Genomic DNA, 18,721 nt, shown 5'->3' with positions numbered 1-18,721 from the left:
GGTGAAGGTCATCGAGAAAATCATCAACATACAACTGGCCCACCACCTGGAAGACAACAACATCTTGAACCCGTCCCAGTCCGGGTTCAGACGAAACCACAGCACCGAGACAGCCCTCATCGCCGCCACAGATGACATCAGGCGCCAACTAGACAATGGTGAAACATCAGCCCTCATCCTCCTGGACCTGTCAGCCGCCTTCGACACAGTCTGCCATCGCACTCTAAAGACACGCCTCCTAGAATCCAGAATCCAGGAGAAGGCCCTTGACTGGACCACAGCCTTTGACACAGTCTGCCATCGCACTCTTTATGACACGCCTCCTAGAAGCCGGAATCCAGGAGAAGGCCCTTGACTGGACCACATTCTTCCTCCCTGGCAGAACCCAGAGCGTCCGCCTCCCGCCCGCCCTTCCAATCCAAGACCACCGACATCATCTGCGGCGTCCCCCAGGGCTCATCCCTCAGCCCGACGCTGTTCAACATCTACATAGCCCCCCTTGCACAAGTGGCCCACCAACATGACCTCAACATCATCTCCTACGTTGACGACACCCAGCTCATCCTCTCCCTCACCAAGGACCCGCACACCACCAAAACCAACCTCCACGAGGGAATGAAGGCTGTCGCCGACTGGATGCAGAACAGCCGCCTGAAGCTGAACTCGGACAAGATGGAGGTACTCATCCTCGGACCCACCCCCTCAGCCTGGGATGACTCCTGGTGGCCGACCACACTGGGAACAGCACCAACACCCACCAACCATGCACGCACCTAGTGTGTCCTCCCTCTCCATGTCTAAACAGGTCAACGCCGTCTCCTCCTCCTGCTACAATACCCTCCGCATGCTCTACAGGATCTACAAGTGGATCCCGACTGAAACCAGAAGAACGGTGACACAGGCCCACGTCAGCAGCAGACTGGAGTACGGCAACGCACTCTATGCAGGAATCCCAGCCAAACATCTACGACGACTACAACGCATCCAAAACGCCTCCGCCCGACTGATCGTCAACGTCCCTCGCCGCAGCGACATCACACCCCACCTGAGAGACCTGCACTGGCTCCCTGTCGAGAAAAGGATCACCTTCAAGCTCCTCACCCACGCAAACAAAGCACTCCACAACTCCGGACCAGCCTACCTGAACAGCAGACTCAACTTCTACACCCCGACCCGCCAGCTCCGCTCGGCCAGCCTCGCCCTCGCCGATGTCTCCGCATCCAACGAACAACCTCCGGTGGAAGATCCTTCTCCTACCTCGCCGCCAAGACCTGGAACACCCTCCCTACCCACCTACGTTAGACCCAGGACCTGCTCGCCTTCAGAAGACTCCTCAAGACCTGGCTCTTCGTGCAGTAGCGGCACCCCCTCCCCTCAGCGCCTTGAGACCCTCACGGGTAAATAGCAAGCTTTACAAATGTTCTGATTGATTGTGTGTGTTTGTGAGCTTGTCTGTGTGCTACACAGTTCAAATGTCACCAACCGCCGCTGGCTGTCACTACCCTAAGTCAAGCACAATATTATGAAAGGTTGCAAGCAATAGGCCGTGAAAAACATGAGCTGTCCTAGGCCAGAAACGGAATTACAGATAGAGAACCCTGAAAATAAGTAACATTAATACCACAAGGATGTTCAGTGTCAAAAAATGCTCCTAAGAAAAATATTCTATGACATTCGTATTTTCGCTCTTGAAAAAAGATGCACAGGGGTAAGAGATGAGAGGGGGACTGAGCAGGAGTGAATGAGCACTATCAAAATAGCTTCCATGTTTACTAATATGGCGTCTCGTGAAAATGTGGCAGAACTAGATTACACTTATAATTCTGGATATCATATTAAACTTGTTTCAACTGGGATATTATTATTTCGACAATTGCGTCTCCGATCCATCATAAAAACCATTAGTATTCAATATAAATTGTCACCCAAATTAAAAATAAAACAAATTGCCAAAAGGGGGGTGAGGCAACTACTCTCACTAAAGTTTTTATTAGCTGAAATGGACTGGGCATTCACAAATGGGTTGTATTACTACATATTAATCCAATTAAGCAGAATAATGATACCTGTCTAATTAATCAGCATATTTACACCTGTATAAAGGAGATGTTTTATTTTAAAGGGGTGCCCTAGGCACAGCCTGGAGTCTGAGGCTCTCATATATCTTGGCAAAGCAAGGCCACCTTCTACCCAGAAGCCCTTAAGCAATCCAATGTCACGAGAGGTCACGCGGTCCTCGGATTACCTAGTTCAATGGTTTAACACAATTTAGCTGATCTCACACCTGACCCGGGCAAGCTAATAGCTAATGGTGCTAAAAGTAAAAAAAAGTAAATAAATGTATTAACTAAATAATTGTAGAATATAATAGGATTTTATTGCTATATGCACGTGGGAAAATTAAGCTGTAATAACTATGCACTATTCAAGTGGTTGATAACAATTTGGGCTTTAAAGGTTACAGTATGTATTTCTTAAGGATGTCCAGTAATAAACTGGACAACGGCTTCCATGGAAAATGGCTTTTTTGATTCGCTGATTACCGTTGGTGCTCTGTGAATAGTTTCTTGCCAACAATGCCCTTTACCCTCCCCAATGCCCCCCATAATTTAGGGAAGAAATGCCGAGTGAGACGTAAATAGATGGCTCTTGAAAGAACAATTATTTTAGATTTTTTTATATTTATATTTCTTGTTTATTTAGTTTTTTGGTTTTTCTGTAACCAAAATACAGGATCAAATGGCTACTTATTAAACGAGAAATAAATCGTTAAAAAATGTGCATGCTTGTGCTCCAAAACACAAAGAAGGCTGAAACTTTTCGATATGCTTTTCTATTAACTGCGACACATTGGCCTATTTTTGCTCATCGCTGAAAACAAGTTTAAGCAATTTGTCATGCACAGCTGAAAAAGAGGGAAACTAAAAGCTATAAATAACAAACTGCTGCTTTCAGGAATCATTCCACTCCAGTTGTTCCTGAATTACTTCTTGAGAAGTACTGGGTTTCTAACTTTCAACAGTTACATCGCCTTGGCTGACACCTTTGCTTTTCTGCTGTGCGACAGCTCTCTCAAATATTCAGTGTTGTGCTTTGCCTTTGGGGACCTTTGCATGGCTGATGTCCAAAACGAATGACGATTGGTCACCCATAAGTTTACCATTTTTTTTTGTGTGGAAAATATGAGTAAAAACCCCAATAGAGAATTCATGGTGATTTTTTCAGTCTCCTATGATGTTATATTGATGACTACTTCATCATGGTCATCTTGTTCTTCCTCAAATCTTGCTGTCCATGATGGGTCTCCTCTATTTTCTTCATTAAGGCTTCTGTCTGATTACCAATGGCAGCCATTGAGTTCACTTGCTGAAGTACAAGAAAAGGATTTCTGTTTTAATACGCTTTGGGCACAAAATTAAAAACATACACAAAGACAGGGTATTTTAAAAATGGCAGCGGACCATTCTTTGAAGTCGGAGACCGGTGTTGTGTAATATCAGGTATGCCCTTGGGATCGTGTATCCCCTCCACTTCGGCCGTCTTCGGAAAATGAACTCAGCCCGGGCAGGATCAGACAGAAGCAGTCGATCTCTGCTCGGGCTGAGTGCAGGGATACACGATATAATGGGACACCAGACCGAGCACACGCTATAAATTACTTGACGTTTCGTTTTCTAATGCTGGCGCCACAGCTGCACAAGAGACAGGAAGCAAATAAAAGTAGTTCAAAGAATGAGAGCTTAAATAAATGAAAACTAAATGCAGAGACGGTTGTTATTATATCACAAATCGCAACTGGCACAAAGAAGGAGAGGTGAAATAAATACACGCACGGAGTAGGAGTGAAAGAATTTTCTTTTTTATGTGTTAGGCAAATTCCATCTAGTTCAAAGAAGGAAAGGTGAAATCAGTGACAATTATATTTATGCACGACGCATGCCGCGGAGAAGAGTTGGCCTAACGGCTAGGGCGCTCGATCTCGGACCTGGGGATCTGGGTTCGAGTCTCGATAACGACGCCTATATGTGTGTCTACTTAAAATGAAATGCATTCAGGTACTGGAAGTGAAAGAATTGCATTTTTTTTATTATTCAGGCAAATCGCAAGTAGTACACAGAAGGAAACGTGAAATAAATGAAAATGAAACATATACACGAAGTCGGAGTGAAAGAATGGAATTTTTATTTTCAAAGAGATGGAATGACGTAAATTAAAACATGGGGAGAGAGAAGGACAGAGAAGGGAATATAGCTTGCAAGGTTTTATATTGCTATGTGTGACATTCATATAATTTCAGTGTAATTATGAGTGATATTTCAACAACAATGAGTTACACTTTTTGGAACGCAAAGTCAAGTAATTAAGATGATGGAAGCATATAAATATAAAAAATGACACCCATTTAACGAAAGAGAAACGTAAATTAAAACATGGGGAGAGAGAAGGACAGAGATGGGAATATAGCTTGCAAGGTTTTATATTGCTATGTGTGACATTCATATAATTTCAGTGTAATTATGAGTGATATTTCAACAACAATGAGTTACACTTTTTGGAACGCAAAGTCAAGTAATAAAGATGATGGAAGCATATAAATATCAAAAATGACACCCATTTCACGAAAGAGAAACTCTAAGAAGATCCTAAAATTACTGCAAGTCACCACCAGTTATGGAAGAGCATTAACCTAGAACTCGCAAACCGCCCCAGAAAGACCAGGGCAATGGTAAGGCTCATGACAGTGAGGCACAGCCTTTACAGCCAGCCAGAAAGCTGTTGATTTCAAAGACAGTAATCAATCCGAATAAAAATGATAACTGAGGAGTTTAGCTGAGTGGTGTCAGCCCCAGTTGGCACACCACTACCTGCCCCACCCGCAGCACCAGATCACACCAGCAGGCTACAGCTGTCACGGACCTACTAAAAACAACAGGCTCTGAAGTGACAAAGCTGCTGGCCATGCTGAAAGTTGGACCAGCATCATTACCACTGCCCCTGATTACAATAGTATCAAGTTGTCGATGCTAGGGGCGGAATCACTTCACTAGGCATGCGCCAACAGACTGAGGCCCTAGGGAGGTGGCATCTATACTGGTGACTGCTTCTTAGGACTCACCTTCCAGCTTGCTTATGTGTAGGCCGCACTCCCCTGCGGCAGCCTAGTATGCACGGGGTGTACCCAGGCAGTCCTTTGTGGAAGGGAAGTATGGAAGCAGGGATGCTGGGTGGAGGGGGGTGAGTGTATGGGTTTCTCTGGTGTTTTTGGAGGGCGTGGGGTAAAGATTCCAGTTGCAGGCAAGTGTCTCACATAGGGTCCCTTACGTTCTGTGGCGCTGCAGATCACTGCCGTTTATATGCTGTGAAGCGCCGGTGGGGCATCAAGCCATTTGCGGGGTTAGGTGCTAAGTGCAGACCCTTTCATCCCTGTGGCTCCCATTACCTGCTGAGTGCGTGAGTACTTGCGCTCCTTGCCTGCACTGTGAGAATTCAAGACCAAACAGACCGGGGAAGCTAGTACTGGCCCACATGGAGCAAGATTAAGTATCAAGGTGGGGGCACGGGTTCCATTACCTGCTGCTGGTGTAGGTTCACCCTTTCCCTCCTGGGTGCTGCTGTCTGCAGAGTTGGCTGCAGCCGTGCTCCTCCAGGTGTTGAGTTGACGACTCCTTGCCTGCTGCGCCACAGCATGCATTCTGAGGTGAGGCTGCCTGGCTGCAGCTAAGTGCTGCCTGTAAGAGACCACCAATCCCGTGGCTGTCTAGACTGGGACGGGACCAGCCATGTGTCACAAGCCTGCCACATTAGTCAGTGACTGCCTCATATCCCCCTCGCACCAAGCTGGTCCGCCAATGTATAAAGAGAGCATGTCTCTTGATAGAAGCTATTGGCCATAATTTTAACACGGACTGTGAGGTGCCATCACGTGATGAGTCTCACAGTGAGTCACACAGTTAACCTGAATGGATTACCGGAGTCGAGGGGAAGTGTATAAACTTTATTACATTGTAGCCTCTGCTCTCGCCTGCCTAAGCAAGCCTAGTCACGAGCTGAGCCAGCCGCCCAAAGCCGACACGAGCAGCGCGGACCACGAGCTGCAACCTGGATTTCAGTTTCTAAAAGAGAACTAATAGCACTCTGGCTTAATCCTGATGCGCTACAAATGCATGACTTTCAATTTCAGTGCGGTGATGCGGAGAACCACACTGAAATGTGTTAGTCCAACATCTGATGCATGGTACTTGGCAGAGCAGAGGGAAACAATGGCAGAGATTAAAAAACCGAAAAGGGAAGGTGTTGCTAAGATGGCAGAGTGAGTGGACGTGTCCGCCCCCGCCGGTCCCACAGCATTGAATATTGAACACCTGGACACGGACTTACCAGTGGAGGTTCAGGGACCTGCCCAGAGGACGAGGCGGAGAGCACAGGGTCGCATTCCCCACCCGCGACAAGCCTTCCCGAGAGTTCCCTGAGCTGCCCACAGCTCCGGCGAAGAGTCGGCCATACTGCTGCGCCTGCTAGGGCGCATCGGAGCTGGAAAACGGCGGTACGGCCCTGACGGCGGACGGCACAAGATTCACCCTGCCCCTTGTACTGCTGGGGGACCTGTGAGCCGGACCTAGCGGGGCACCAGGGCTTAGTGCAGCGCTGCGAAGGCGCCCGATCCTGACTCCAGAAGAGGCGGCGCTGTTCTACGTGATACCGCCAGCTGGCTGAGATTGCCGCCCGGGCCTGCGGCGGTGGCTGGCGCCATCAGGGACTTCGTGAAGCCAGCAAGTGTCCCGTTGAGGGCCCGCTCTGTTTTCCTGTGCCCGCGGGGAGCCCCGCCTCTTTGTCCCCCTGCTGGCAGTTGGCTTGCAGCCTACGTGAGGCCTACCTGTGGTCTGCTGCGTGACAAAGTGCTCCTGCGTTCTGAGGAGGCCTCTACCCTTGGCAGTGACAGGCCTACCATGCACATCACAGGGGGTGTCCGTGGTTTTTGCGGTGAGGGTCGCCGGCTGGGCCCCCGAGTGTTTGACTGACCCCCTGCTGATTTCTTGGGGACTGGCCTGTGGAGGGCCCGTGTGGAACAGTAGAGGGACATTATTCCACAGCATCGCAGCACAACAGAATTTCAGCCTGGGCCGCCCGGTTGATAATCCTCTTTCTCAAGCGTTTCACTAGGGGTTGGAGAGGAGCTGGCTGGCTGATATCATCGCAGGAGGTGTGAGCAATCAATGGCGGCTGTGGTGACAGGGGGATGGCTGGGCCTTCTTGCTGCTACTACTGGCATCAGGCGCTGTTGCCTATATTGCCCGCTGGTTGCGGTTCCAGCAATGGCTGCCGCTAAAGGTAGAAAGAACAGGTCGGTGCGGGATCTCCTACTGAAAGCTGCGGGAGACGCATCGGGCTCTGGCTCAGCATCGACAGAGGGCAGTCCAGACAGCGCCGTCACCCGGGAGTTTCTGGAGTCTCTCTTTGCCTCTCAGAGGGAGGACATCCTCGCCGTCAAGACAGATTTGCAGGCGGCTCTCCGGGAGGTCAGGCGCGATGTGGGTGCGGTTGGGAGAGCACGTTGCTGCCTTGGAAGACTCCACGGCGGCGAGGGATGAGGAGATCACAATGCTTCAACAAGAAGTCCTGAGACTGCGGGAACAACATCTAGACCTCCAAACGCACACAGAGGATTTGGAAAACAGATCTCGGAGGAACAATGTTCGCATCCAGGCGGTCCCTACGGGGGCGGAGGACGGGGACCTCGTGGGTTATGTGCAGGATCTCTTCTGCAAGATTTTGGGCTCTTCATCGGATTCCACCATTAAGATAGATCGATGCCATCGGGTTGGCCCCCCCGCCAGTCCAATCGTCCCCCTGCGGACATCCTGATATGCGTCCATAACTATATAGTGAAGGAGGAGATTCTCAGAGCGGCACATTCCATACAACCTCTCCATTTCAGGGATCATACTCCACAGCTCTTCCAGGACTTAACTGCTAGCACACTCCAGAAAAGAAAAGATTTTCACCCAATAACAATTCATCTCCGCTCACAGAACATTTCTTGTGCCTGGGGCCATCCTTTTTGCCTCATTTTCCATCTAGACGGGAAGCTCATACAGGTCTCTTCCATTTCTGAAGCTTGCAGAGTGTTGAAGTTGTCTACCGACGAGTTGCCCTCTCCTCCAGATGCTGCAGTTCAGGGTTCACAGAGATCTCGAAAGCACAGTCCTCAGAACGCATGGACCACTGACCGCCTTTGCCCTGACCCAGACACCATCTTTCAGGAACGTTCTGCTGTTCTTCAATCTCTGATGGGCACCTGGGGGGATTTGTTGGATGACAATGACTGAGGGTGATGTGTCTGGGGTTTCTACCACTTTTGTGGGCCTGGTGGGGGCGGACGGGAGGTTTTGTTCACCTGGTGCAGATGACCCTTACTTCCTTGGCAGTCTCCTCTGAATATTGCCCAACCTTCACGTTGGACCATGTGCTGTTTTGGTGGTCTGCAGTTTGTTCTTTTTGTTGTTCTGGGGGTGGGTGGGTCCTTCCTATGGTGAGCTTTTTAGTCATGTATGCTGAGATAAGTTTTACCTGCCTACACATATACCCTTTGTCCTTGTAGTACTCCACTCCTTACTGGGTCTCTGGGACCTTCACTATAGCGTCTAACGGTCCTTTCCCTACTGATGACAGTTCAGATTGTTAGTTATAATGTCAAGGGCTTTAATAATCCCACTCAAAGGAATGCTGTGCTATCTTTACTTGAGATCATGCGGGGAGATGTGTGCCTACTCTAAGAAACGCACCTCCTCCACAGTGACACACCTCGCATGCAACACAGGGCGTTCCCGGTACTATTGTGGTCCTCGGGGAAACGGAAAACAGGAGAGGTGGCCATCTTGCTTTCCACGCATTTTAGAGGCTGGGTTGTGGGTACAGTCGCAGAAATTCTGGAGCAATTACTCGCAGAACGACTCTGTATAGGGTCCACCACTATCACAATAACCTCCCTCTATTCTCCCAATGTTCACCTAGAGGAATTCCTGCTTAATGCTTTGGCCGAAGTATTGCACACACCTGACTCTCTGGTGGTGAGAGGAGAGGACCTGAATTTGGTTATGGATGCACAGGTAGATCGCTCTTGCTCACGCACAAGTGGCGCAGGCGCTCTTTCGGGGGTGGGGAGGGCTTGGCTGGATGATTGCGGGCTTAGAGATGCTTTGCAGTGTTTGCACCCTGATGAAAGGGACTATACTTTCGACTCCGCGGCTCATAAGACATATGCCCGATTGGATCATTTCCGTGTCACTCGTGCTGCATGGAACTGCATTCAGGCCTCCTATATAGAAGCCTGATCTCTGTCGGACCACCCTCATATCATCCTCACACTAAGCCTTCCGCACACACAATCGCCCTCCCCTCATTGGCGGCTACGGGACTCTCTCCTGAGGTCCCTGTCAGTGGTGGAGAGCCTCCGTAGTACCCTGACAGATTACCTGAAGCTCAATGACAATGGCTCCACTCCCCAAGCTTCTGTTTGAGAGGTGTTTAAGCTAGTTGCGTGGGGGTCTCTTATCTCTAGGGCGGCCTACGATAATAAAATCAGGCGTGAGAAGCGTCAAGAACTTGAAGGCCGGGTGAGCGAACACGAAGTCATTCACTAGCACACGGGTGCCCCTTGTATCTGGCGCCTGTTGGAGAAGGGGCGGCGACAGCTGAAGCGCTTGGATCTGGATAGAGCCGAATATGCAGTACTACGACTGAAGCATAAGTATTATGTTTGTTCTAATAGGGTCGGCCGCATGCTGGCACACTGTCTTCATTGCCAACACCAGACCCAGGCAGTGAAAGTGATCCGAGAAGCCCAGGGGTCAGAGGCGACAGATGATCTTGCTATAGCCACAGCCTTCTGGGCATTTTATGCGGGGCTATATTCTGCCAAGACCTCAGGCCTTCTAGATCCTCTAGAGTACGTATGAGGTGCAGCAGTAACCCCCCTCCCAGGGCAGGAAGCGGAAGGACTGGAGACCCCCATTCGAATCGAAGAGGTCATATACGCCATATCTCGGTTGAAACCTCTGAAAGCACCTGGCCCGGATGGTTTTAGTGCCCTGTTTTATAAAACATTTTGTACGGAACACGCACCAGTGCTCACCCGACTGTTCAACTCATTCTTGGACACAGGCACTCTTACGCCCTCTAAGCTGCAGGACACGATTTCTGTCATTCCCAAATCAGGGACAGACCCAGTGCTTTGCAGTTCCTACCGCCCCATCTCCCTGCTAAATTTGGACTCTAAACTGTTCTCAAGCATCTTAGCCCATAGGCTCAACCCTCTTATGGGCAGCTTAATAGACCCGGATCAGTCGGGTTTCATCCTGGGGAGACAGTGCAGGGATAACACGCAGAGGATCTGCCACTTAATTGATAAGCCTTCGACTGAGTGCATTGGCCGTACCTATTTGCCACGTTAGAGTGCTTTGGCACAGGACCGAAATTTCGTAAGTGGGTGGCTAGTATCTATAATGCCCATTCAGCCCAAGTCTGGGTCAAAGGCGTACTTTCCAAAAGCATTAGGGTGGAGAGAGGCACCAGACAGGGCTGTCCGCTCTCCCCATTGCTTTATGTTTTATATATGGAGCCCTTTGCCCAGCGGCTTCGGGACCATCCACAGGCACAGGGGATTCCATTCGGTGTGGATCGTCACCTTATCAGCCTCTACGATGATGATGTTATCTTTTCACTGGCACACCCACAAACCTCTATGCCGACCGTAGTGACAGCTCTGCAGGCCTTCAGCCAGGTCTCTGGTTTTAAAATAAATTTACAAAAATTGCAGATACTGAATCTCACTGTGGGGCCCTCTACAGTGGCGGATCTGAAGGTCCACTTTGATTTTGACTGGGTGACGGGGGTCATTACCTACCTCGGACTGACTCTGCACACTAGCTTGGTTAGGACAGCGGAAGCAAATTACGCCTTCTTACTCTCTCGCATTAGGAAAGACCTCGCCCACAGGAAACGGCTACCCCTGTCTTGGCTCGGCAGACTGGCTACGATAAAAATGAATGTTCTACCCCGGGCTCTCTATTTATTGCAGACCCTTCCCCTGCTGCCCTTGTTGACTGCGCTCACACGAATCCAGACAGAGATTGAGCACTTTATCTGTGGTCCTATGTCACCCAGGCTGCAGAAAACCTTACTATGACGTCCTAAGAAGGAAGGGGGGTTGGCCTTTCCTAATCTCATTCATTATTACCAAGCCTCGATTTTGTGTTACCTGGTGGAGTGGAACCGTCCCATGACGGAGAAACACTGGGTATTTATGGATCAGTCAGTAGCTGGTAGGCATATTTGGAGGGAGTGTTGGTTACCTAGGTCAGTGCAGGCATGGGGTCTTTACTCCTCACCAGTTACTCGCCCTACCATGTTAGCATGGGACAAGGTGCCTCGACGAGCCAATCTCACCACTTTCCCCTCCCCCATGTCTCCCATCTTTTTGAATACTGATTTCCCTCCTGGCATGGACAGAGGTGCAGGCTCTCGCTGGGTGGAGGGAGGTTGTAAGTGAGTGTGGCAGTTGTTTGATTTGGATGGCCATATCCCTTTTAAGGTACTCTGTGAGGACTATAACTTAACAGACTCAGACGATTTCCTCCATGCCCAAATGTGCCACTGGACATCGGGCCCCCTGGTGCAGCCCTTGGTCAGTAGGCCGATGCTTCTAGGATGTTCACAGGCTTATTTCAGAGTTCTATGCCTTTCTCTCGCCTTAGTCGAAGGGGACCCGTTCTGTGGGACAGAAGCGGTGGGAGATAGAGATTGGCCGTACCTTCACAGACAAGGAGTGGGAGAACATCTTCTACAGATCACATCATTTTGCACACTCAATGGGGCACACAGAGACTGCATATAAAATAGTTTCCTATTGGTATTATACCCCGGCTTGACTGGCTAAGTGGAACTCCCAGAATGATGGCCTCTGCTGGCGTGGCTGTGGAAGTCCCAGGACCCTCCTTCACCTGCTATGGAATTGCCCCAAACTAACACGATATTGGGACACAATCCTCGATGAGATTGATAGAGCCTTTGACACTACTATTCCGAGGTTTTCCGCTTACACTATACTAGGACTTCCCAAGGCCTTGACCTTCCCCTTGCATTCACTTATAGGCAAGCAGATTACCCTGGCCTTGAATGCTGCACACCGGGTTATCCTGGCGGCCCGGAAGACTGACAGGATCCCAGACCGTTCCCAGTGGCTGCTCCAGTTATGGTCCCTACTAGGTACGGAGCGTTTATCCATGGCTTTACTAGGATAGAATACTCTAAGATTTGGGCTCCTTTCATAGCGATTTTGTCTTTTGAATTAATTTCGGAAACTAACTTGTCCTGCCTATTTACGTCTCCTGAAATTTATTCCCGAGGGGACCGCTGCGGAGCAGGGCGACCGCCCCTAACATATCCGCCCTTTTCTCAAGGGGACTGTTCTTCTTCTTAAAGGCACGCATGTGTAGGTTTTAGGTAGCGGGTGGCTAACCAGGGGGGAGGAAGAGTGGGGTGGGGGACTAGGTTTAGATGTTTCAAATTTTGATGTTTTCTTTTTCTCCTTTTTCCTTTTTCCCTTTTGTTGTTCTTATCCCTTAAAGGTAGGCATACTTGCTCTGCATGCGCAACGGAGTGTTAGATTGGTGCTTTTACTTAAGCAGGTGTGGTGCCCTGGGCTGGGCATTGTTTTTATCTTTACACTGTTAAGCTTGCAAATTCTTTCAGGTTGTCTTACGCGGCCGGCCCAAGTTGGGTCGTAGGTGACATGCTGTGTTACATAAATGCATAATTGTTGGTTGGACCATGTACTATGCCCTCTACTACATGTTTGTTAATTTGCCGGCCCACAGGGTTGTAGGCGCTAACGCACTGTATTCTGTTTGCCGTGTGTACTGCCAATAAAAACGATTTCATTAAAAAAAAAAACTAAAAGGGTAAAACACATCAATATGGAAAGAATATTAAAGTGTGAGGGTGTTGGACTTGGCCCTGCTTGCAGGGTCATCCAGGAACTTTTTGCCTTCCTCCTAGTTTTTTAACCTAATATAGAATTGGTGGTTCGAAATGAGACACAATAAATATGTATGTTTTGTGGTTGCACTAGAAATAATACATGCTGCGCAATGGTGTCCAGAGGTTTAACTTCACCATGGAAGAAAATGTCACTTTTAAAATGGACGCCATTGTTGTGTGCTTTGTGCCGCCTGCCTGAGGAGGACTGGCGGTCTAGTGTTCGGAGTGACAGGGTGACCTAAACCTCCCCCACAGTGACAGTTGGGACTGGAACTGCCAGGAGCCTTCTAGAAGGTTCTAGCCCTGTCTGGTAGGTGGGGTGAGGGGGGTATATATAGGGGGGCTGTGCCTCCATGTGCTCAGACTGAGCATGGACTTGATCGAGAGGGGACACTCTGCCAGGAGGTACCGCCGCAAGGGCCTGTTTGCTGGCCCCTGAGCCCATATGTACCCTTCTGCTGTCCACAGGGCCAGTGAGAGCCTTTTCTGGAGTGAAGACTGCTATGTGAGGAGGAGTGCCTCTTTATGGGAGATGACTGCTTCTAGGAGCTGCTGTCCTGTACTGATGAGTGCCCACTGACTGCTGATCTGGCCCAGCATTGCCTGCCTCTGCTCCAGCCCTAGCATCTTGTGAGTGCTGCAACTGTGCCTTGGAGGTGAGGAGCGTGGGCACTACTTTACTTTATGGGACCTAGCACCGGGGGAGCGCCACAGCTTTACCCCAGCATGGATTGTGCTCTGCCTGCTGCCTAGTGCCTGGGAAGCGCTTTGTCTTCGCTGCCCAGGAGGTGCGGAGCGCCTGCCACCTGCAGCGCTGTGCTGCCAGAGCGCTATGTGATCCTGGGAGGACACTAGCGCCGCCAGATCGCTATATTTCATTATCCTAAGGAAGAAGGTGCGGGGGACCTGTAGCGTGTGCTGCCAGGGAAAGCTGCTTGTTTAAGAAATACAGCGGGAGCCTACCCCGCTGCTGTGTGACCCCCAAGGGGACCCCCGGCGTGGGGATCCCCCCTGTGCAGGAGAAATGCGGGTGCCTACCCCGCGTTTGTGCCGTATTATAAGTGCTGCCTGGTGGAGCTGCATGTCTAAAAGCACAACGGGAGCCTACCCAAAAAACATACAACTGACACTGTAAGTACAACAACAGTGACAGCCCTGGCATTCGAACAGGCAGTACTGAAGGAAATTCAAACAATCGACTCTCAGAACATCAAAGGCTAACAGAACTTGAAGAAAGGTGAGATGAAGGCACTCATGGACCTGAAAGAGAATACTACACTTGTCATTAAACCAGCTGACAAAGGTGGCACAATCATTATCATGGATAAAACATGGATCACGAAGAATGCATCAGATTGCTATCAGATGAAAACAGCTATGAAATCCACCGGATTTACCCTACTCCAAGACTTGTGAACAAAATCAGAACCTTGGTGGATGAGGGCCTGATGAATGATTGGATAACCAAACATGAGGCTGGGTTTCTGGTGGGTGATTATCCCTGCACCCTCAGATTCTATACCGTCCCCAATATCCACAAAAATCAGGATGCCCCCACCAGGGAGACCTATAGTGTTGGGAATATGTTCAGTTCTTGAACCTCTTTCACAATTCTGCGATTGGTGTTTGAGACCTATCGTACAGTCGTCTACATCTTGCCTAAGACACTAAAGATGTCCGGTGCCTACTTAGAGACCTCGAGATCACCCCAGCTGAAGATCTTTTCATTACCATGGACATCGAGGCATTATACACCAGCATACCTCACAGACACACATTGAGCGTGGTAGAACACATTCTCCTGGAAAGAGACTGGGAGTTCATGACGCTCAGACATTTCATCATGGAGTGGGCAGAATTGGCTCTCATGGAAAACTTCTTCGAATATGAAGACACAATATACCATCAGATCAGAGGCACTTCCATGGGAAGCTCTTTTGCTCAGAGTATGGCGTGCCTCTATGAACACCAATTCAAAGTGAACCACATCTTTCATCAAGGCAACTCGTTTGCAGCACAATTGAAAGTATGGAGATGATATATTGTCATTTGGCACGGCAACCAAGATGAAGCTGAGGACTTTATTAGATGGATCAATACTAGAGATGAACATCTGAAATTCACACATGCAGTCAGCATGGAGAGAGCTGTTTTTTTGGACCTAGCTATAAGCATGACAGTGGAATGGCTCCAGACTAAAGTTCACAACAAGAGCACACACAAAAACAGCGTACTACTTTTTGAGAGCTTCCACCCCAGATCACTGGGGCAAAATTTGCCAGTAGGTCAATTACTCAGGATCCGGAGGAATTGCTCTCGTATGGAAACCTATGAGGAACAGGCTGAGACTGACCCTGGATTAGCTTTCTTTGGTACCCACTGTTTCCATTGGAGAATGTTTGAAGGGGAGGGAGGACTACAAAGCACTTTAAGGTAAATTACACAATGCTTCTTACATTTTCCAGGAACTCCGCACTATAGCTTAGAGAAATATGGCATCATGTGCTTTAATAGTTACAGCTCTGAAATGACGTACAGGATCACTTCTCTACATGCCTCTCACAAGCAAGCGAGGCACAGAGGGCACTCAGTCTAAATCTCTCAAGTAACATTTCTATTTGTCTTTTGTGCTTCCAGTCACTGGTCTTCCAGGTGTAAACATAAGACCACATTGGCACGTGACTTCCAATCACCGTCTGTGAAAAAGGTAGGAAACCTAAACTGCAATAATGCTCGCTTGAGCAGAATCATGCCAAATACACAAAGAAACGTGTAGCGGTCAAGATAGCTGTCTGTTTGAAACATGCAGTTTAAAGTTCAAATGCATCCAGGCTTAAAGTTGAAGCTTGATGTACCACACAGATGAATAGATAAAACACTGCATGCCGCGCTGATCAAGAGGGAAAGAGCAAATGAGATGCTCGTTGCGATGGACAACCAGGAGGAAACGTGATAGCCAATCCGAAGGAACAATTAGTGAAATCGCCAGGGCTTGAACCAAATACCCAAAGAAGGGACAATTACAAGCAATGCATTAATAAAAAGGCAGCATTTTTGATAGGAACAAAAAGGAACGAATGGCAATCGATGGCCTTGGTTAAAGCCCATATTGTAGATACATCATGCTTCGCAGGGCAGCACATGCATGCTGACTCTAGGCTTTACCTAAAAAGGAGATATGACACAGCCGTAACCCTTTTTTTTAATTGCTGGCGGGGTAGGAGGGAAAATTGGGGATACAAGGAGGGAGGGATGAATGGGTGTCGGGGGCAACATGGACAGTGGAGGGGTTTGGGAATTAAAGCACTTTTTTATTTTTTCAGTCTGGAGGTACAGCTCTGCCAAGTATCATGCATCAGTGGTTAGACCAATGCAGTTTAGCATGGAAGTCCTCATCACCACACTAAAATGCTTAATCATGCATTTATAGCACCTCCTAACACAGCGGCATTGCTAGGCATAAGAAACTGCGAATAGGAGCAGACCATTGCAAAAGTGCAAGCAGCCGGCTTCCTGCTGGCAGTGCTGTGCAAACTGTGCTGCCAGTGAGCCTGCATTATACAGTGCCGCCTTCAAGGTTGAGTTTCTTCACTAACAATAATGAACACAAATTGTCATCACTAGGAATAATGCAGTCTCAGGTTCAGACTGCAGTACACAGTGAATCAGAGCCTCTGGTACTCAGCCACGTGACATGCCATGGCTAAGTCTGTTAAACTGACTGACAATTACCAGTGGCGGCTCCTCATTTATTTATTTATTTATTTAATGACATTTATAAAGCGCATACAATTACCCGTGGGCGTCTCGGCGCTGTCAGCAAAAATGTCTCTCCCTGAACAGGTGATCCGGAGCTTGATTTACTGGTTAAATAACCATGTCTTCAGTTTTTTCCTAAACTGAAGGAGTGAGGGGCTTGTTTTTAAGTAGTACTCATGGGAGTGCTTTGCAGCGATGCAATGCAGCGCTCGCAATGAAAATCGTTTTATTAATTTATTTATTAACAGAACTCCGTTCAGCCTTAAGCTGGAGTTTACTACCCCACCCTTCCCCTCCCACACCTCGCCCACCACCCTGCAGCACTTCCATGAGGAGCCGCCACTGATAATTACATTCTCCCTGGAGAGTAGTAATAACACTGAGACTAATCAGCTGTGCACTGCCCCTTGCTCAGACTGAGGCTGAGAGTGATGATGCATCCAGAGGGTGGCAACTTGCCCTGTTGTATTTTGAAAACTGATGCTTCCTGCACGCCACCGTCAGTGACAGTTAATTCAATTCCACAAAGTGAGTGATTGGATGATTGGCCAGTGACTCGGCAAATGATGGGCAAAAGTATGTTTTTACGTTGCTACATGTTGTGTGCTCCTCTGCAGGCATAGAGTGAGTGGGGCTGTTGGCACCTCTCAGACCACGCATCTCTACAGACCCCCAGCCTCATTAACAGTGCTTTGTTTGTACTACCTTGTGTGCTAGTGTGTCAGCACACTGAAGACTGGCACCAAAATGTATTTTTCAAAATCCTCCTGCCACTCCCCAGGAAGGCATTGCTGCGAGTGGACGGGGCCCATGAGGCCCACCTAGTGACACGATAAACAACAAATCGCTCATGTCACACATGCTGCTCTCAATAGGCATCCGTGTTTGGGAAGGCACAGGATGGCAATCTGTTTGTGTCCAATCATGGCAGAGACATGTGCCACGCTGTAATGATTCAAAAAGCTGGGGCGGCTGTCAAGTGTGGCAGACTGTCGATGCTCAGGGAGTTTTTCCCCATCTACACCGATGAGAGAGAGCACAAGGACTCCACTTACTCTTACTCCACATCGTCACAATCAGCACTGAGCAGCAGAACACGACAACACACTAGGTAGCAGCATCTCTGTACTAGTTGAGTATCAAAAAGCAGACAGTGTGAGTCCAAACACAGGAGCAGCTATAACATGAGAGTCAGCATTTCTCCGTAGGATGTATATTACCCCCTCAAGACTCCACAGGATACACCCTGCCAGATCACACCATTGTACCACATGTAGCGCTCCAAATGCAGACTTCGCTCATCTCGCTTGGACCTGTCCGAACATACATTCATACTGGGTAGCTATACACAAGATGCTGAGCGACATGATTAAGGTTCCAATGACCCCCCTAGCCTGAGATCGCCCTGCTGGTTTCTGTTAACCAGTTCCCACAGGAAACTCGTAGGTTTGTGGCCAGTAGCTTACTCCTGGCCAAGAGGAAAGTAGCCATACATTGGGGGGATAAAACAGCACCCTCTGTGAAAGCATGGCTGAGGAGCATGGCATCCTGCACCACAAACAGTGACATATACGCAACAACACTCCTCCCCACCTCCAGGCCCAAGGATATTTGGGGCCCTTTCAGGGATTATCTACTGGACCAGCAGCGAGACACCCTACGCAGCAGGAACAGGGCATAGACCCTACTGGAGTGGGCTGAATTGTCTCAAGATATGTGTCGTTACACGCTTCTAGGAGCTGTACTTTCTCCTTGTCACTACAGTTGTTGCGCGCCCACTGCATGCTGGGGTAAGCCACCGGGATGGTTCGGTGTTGGAGACTGTTGGGGTCAGAGTGAGGTTGGACTCTCGGGGATCCGCTTTAAGTCATGTATGATTATAATGCGTCACGGACTGAGCCACCTGTGATGTATGTTTTTGCTC

Source organism: Lissotriton helveticus, chromosome 6 (genome assembly GCF_964261635.1).
Source record: "Lissotriton helveticus chromosome 6, aLisHel1.1, whole genome shotgun sequence".
Classification (NCBI taxonomy): domain Eukaryota; kingdom Metazoa; phylum Chordata; class Amphibia; order Caudata; family Salamandridae; genus Lissotriton; species Lissotriton helveticus.
This window is presented reverse-complemented; position numbering follows the sequence as displayed.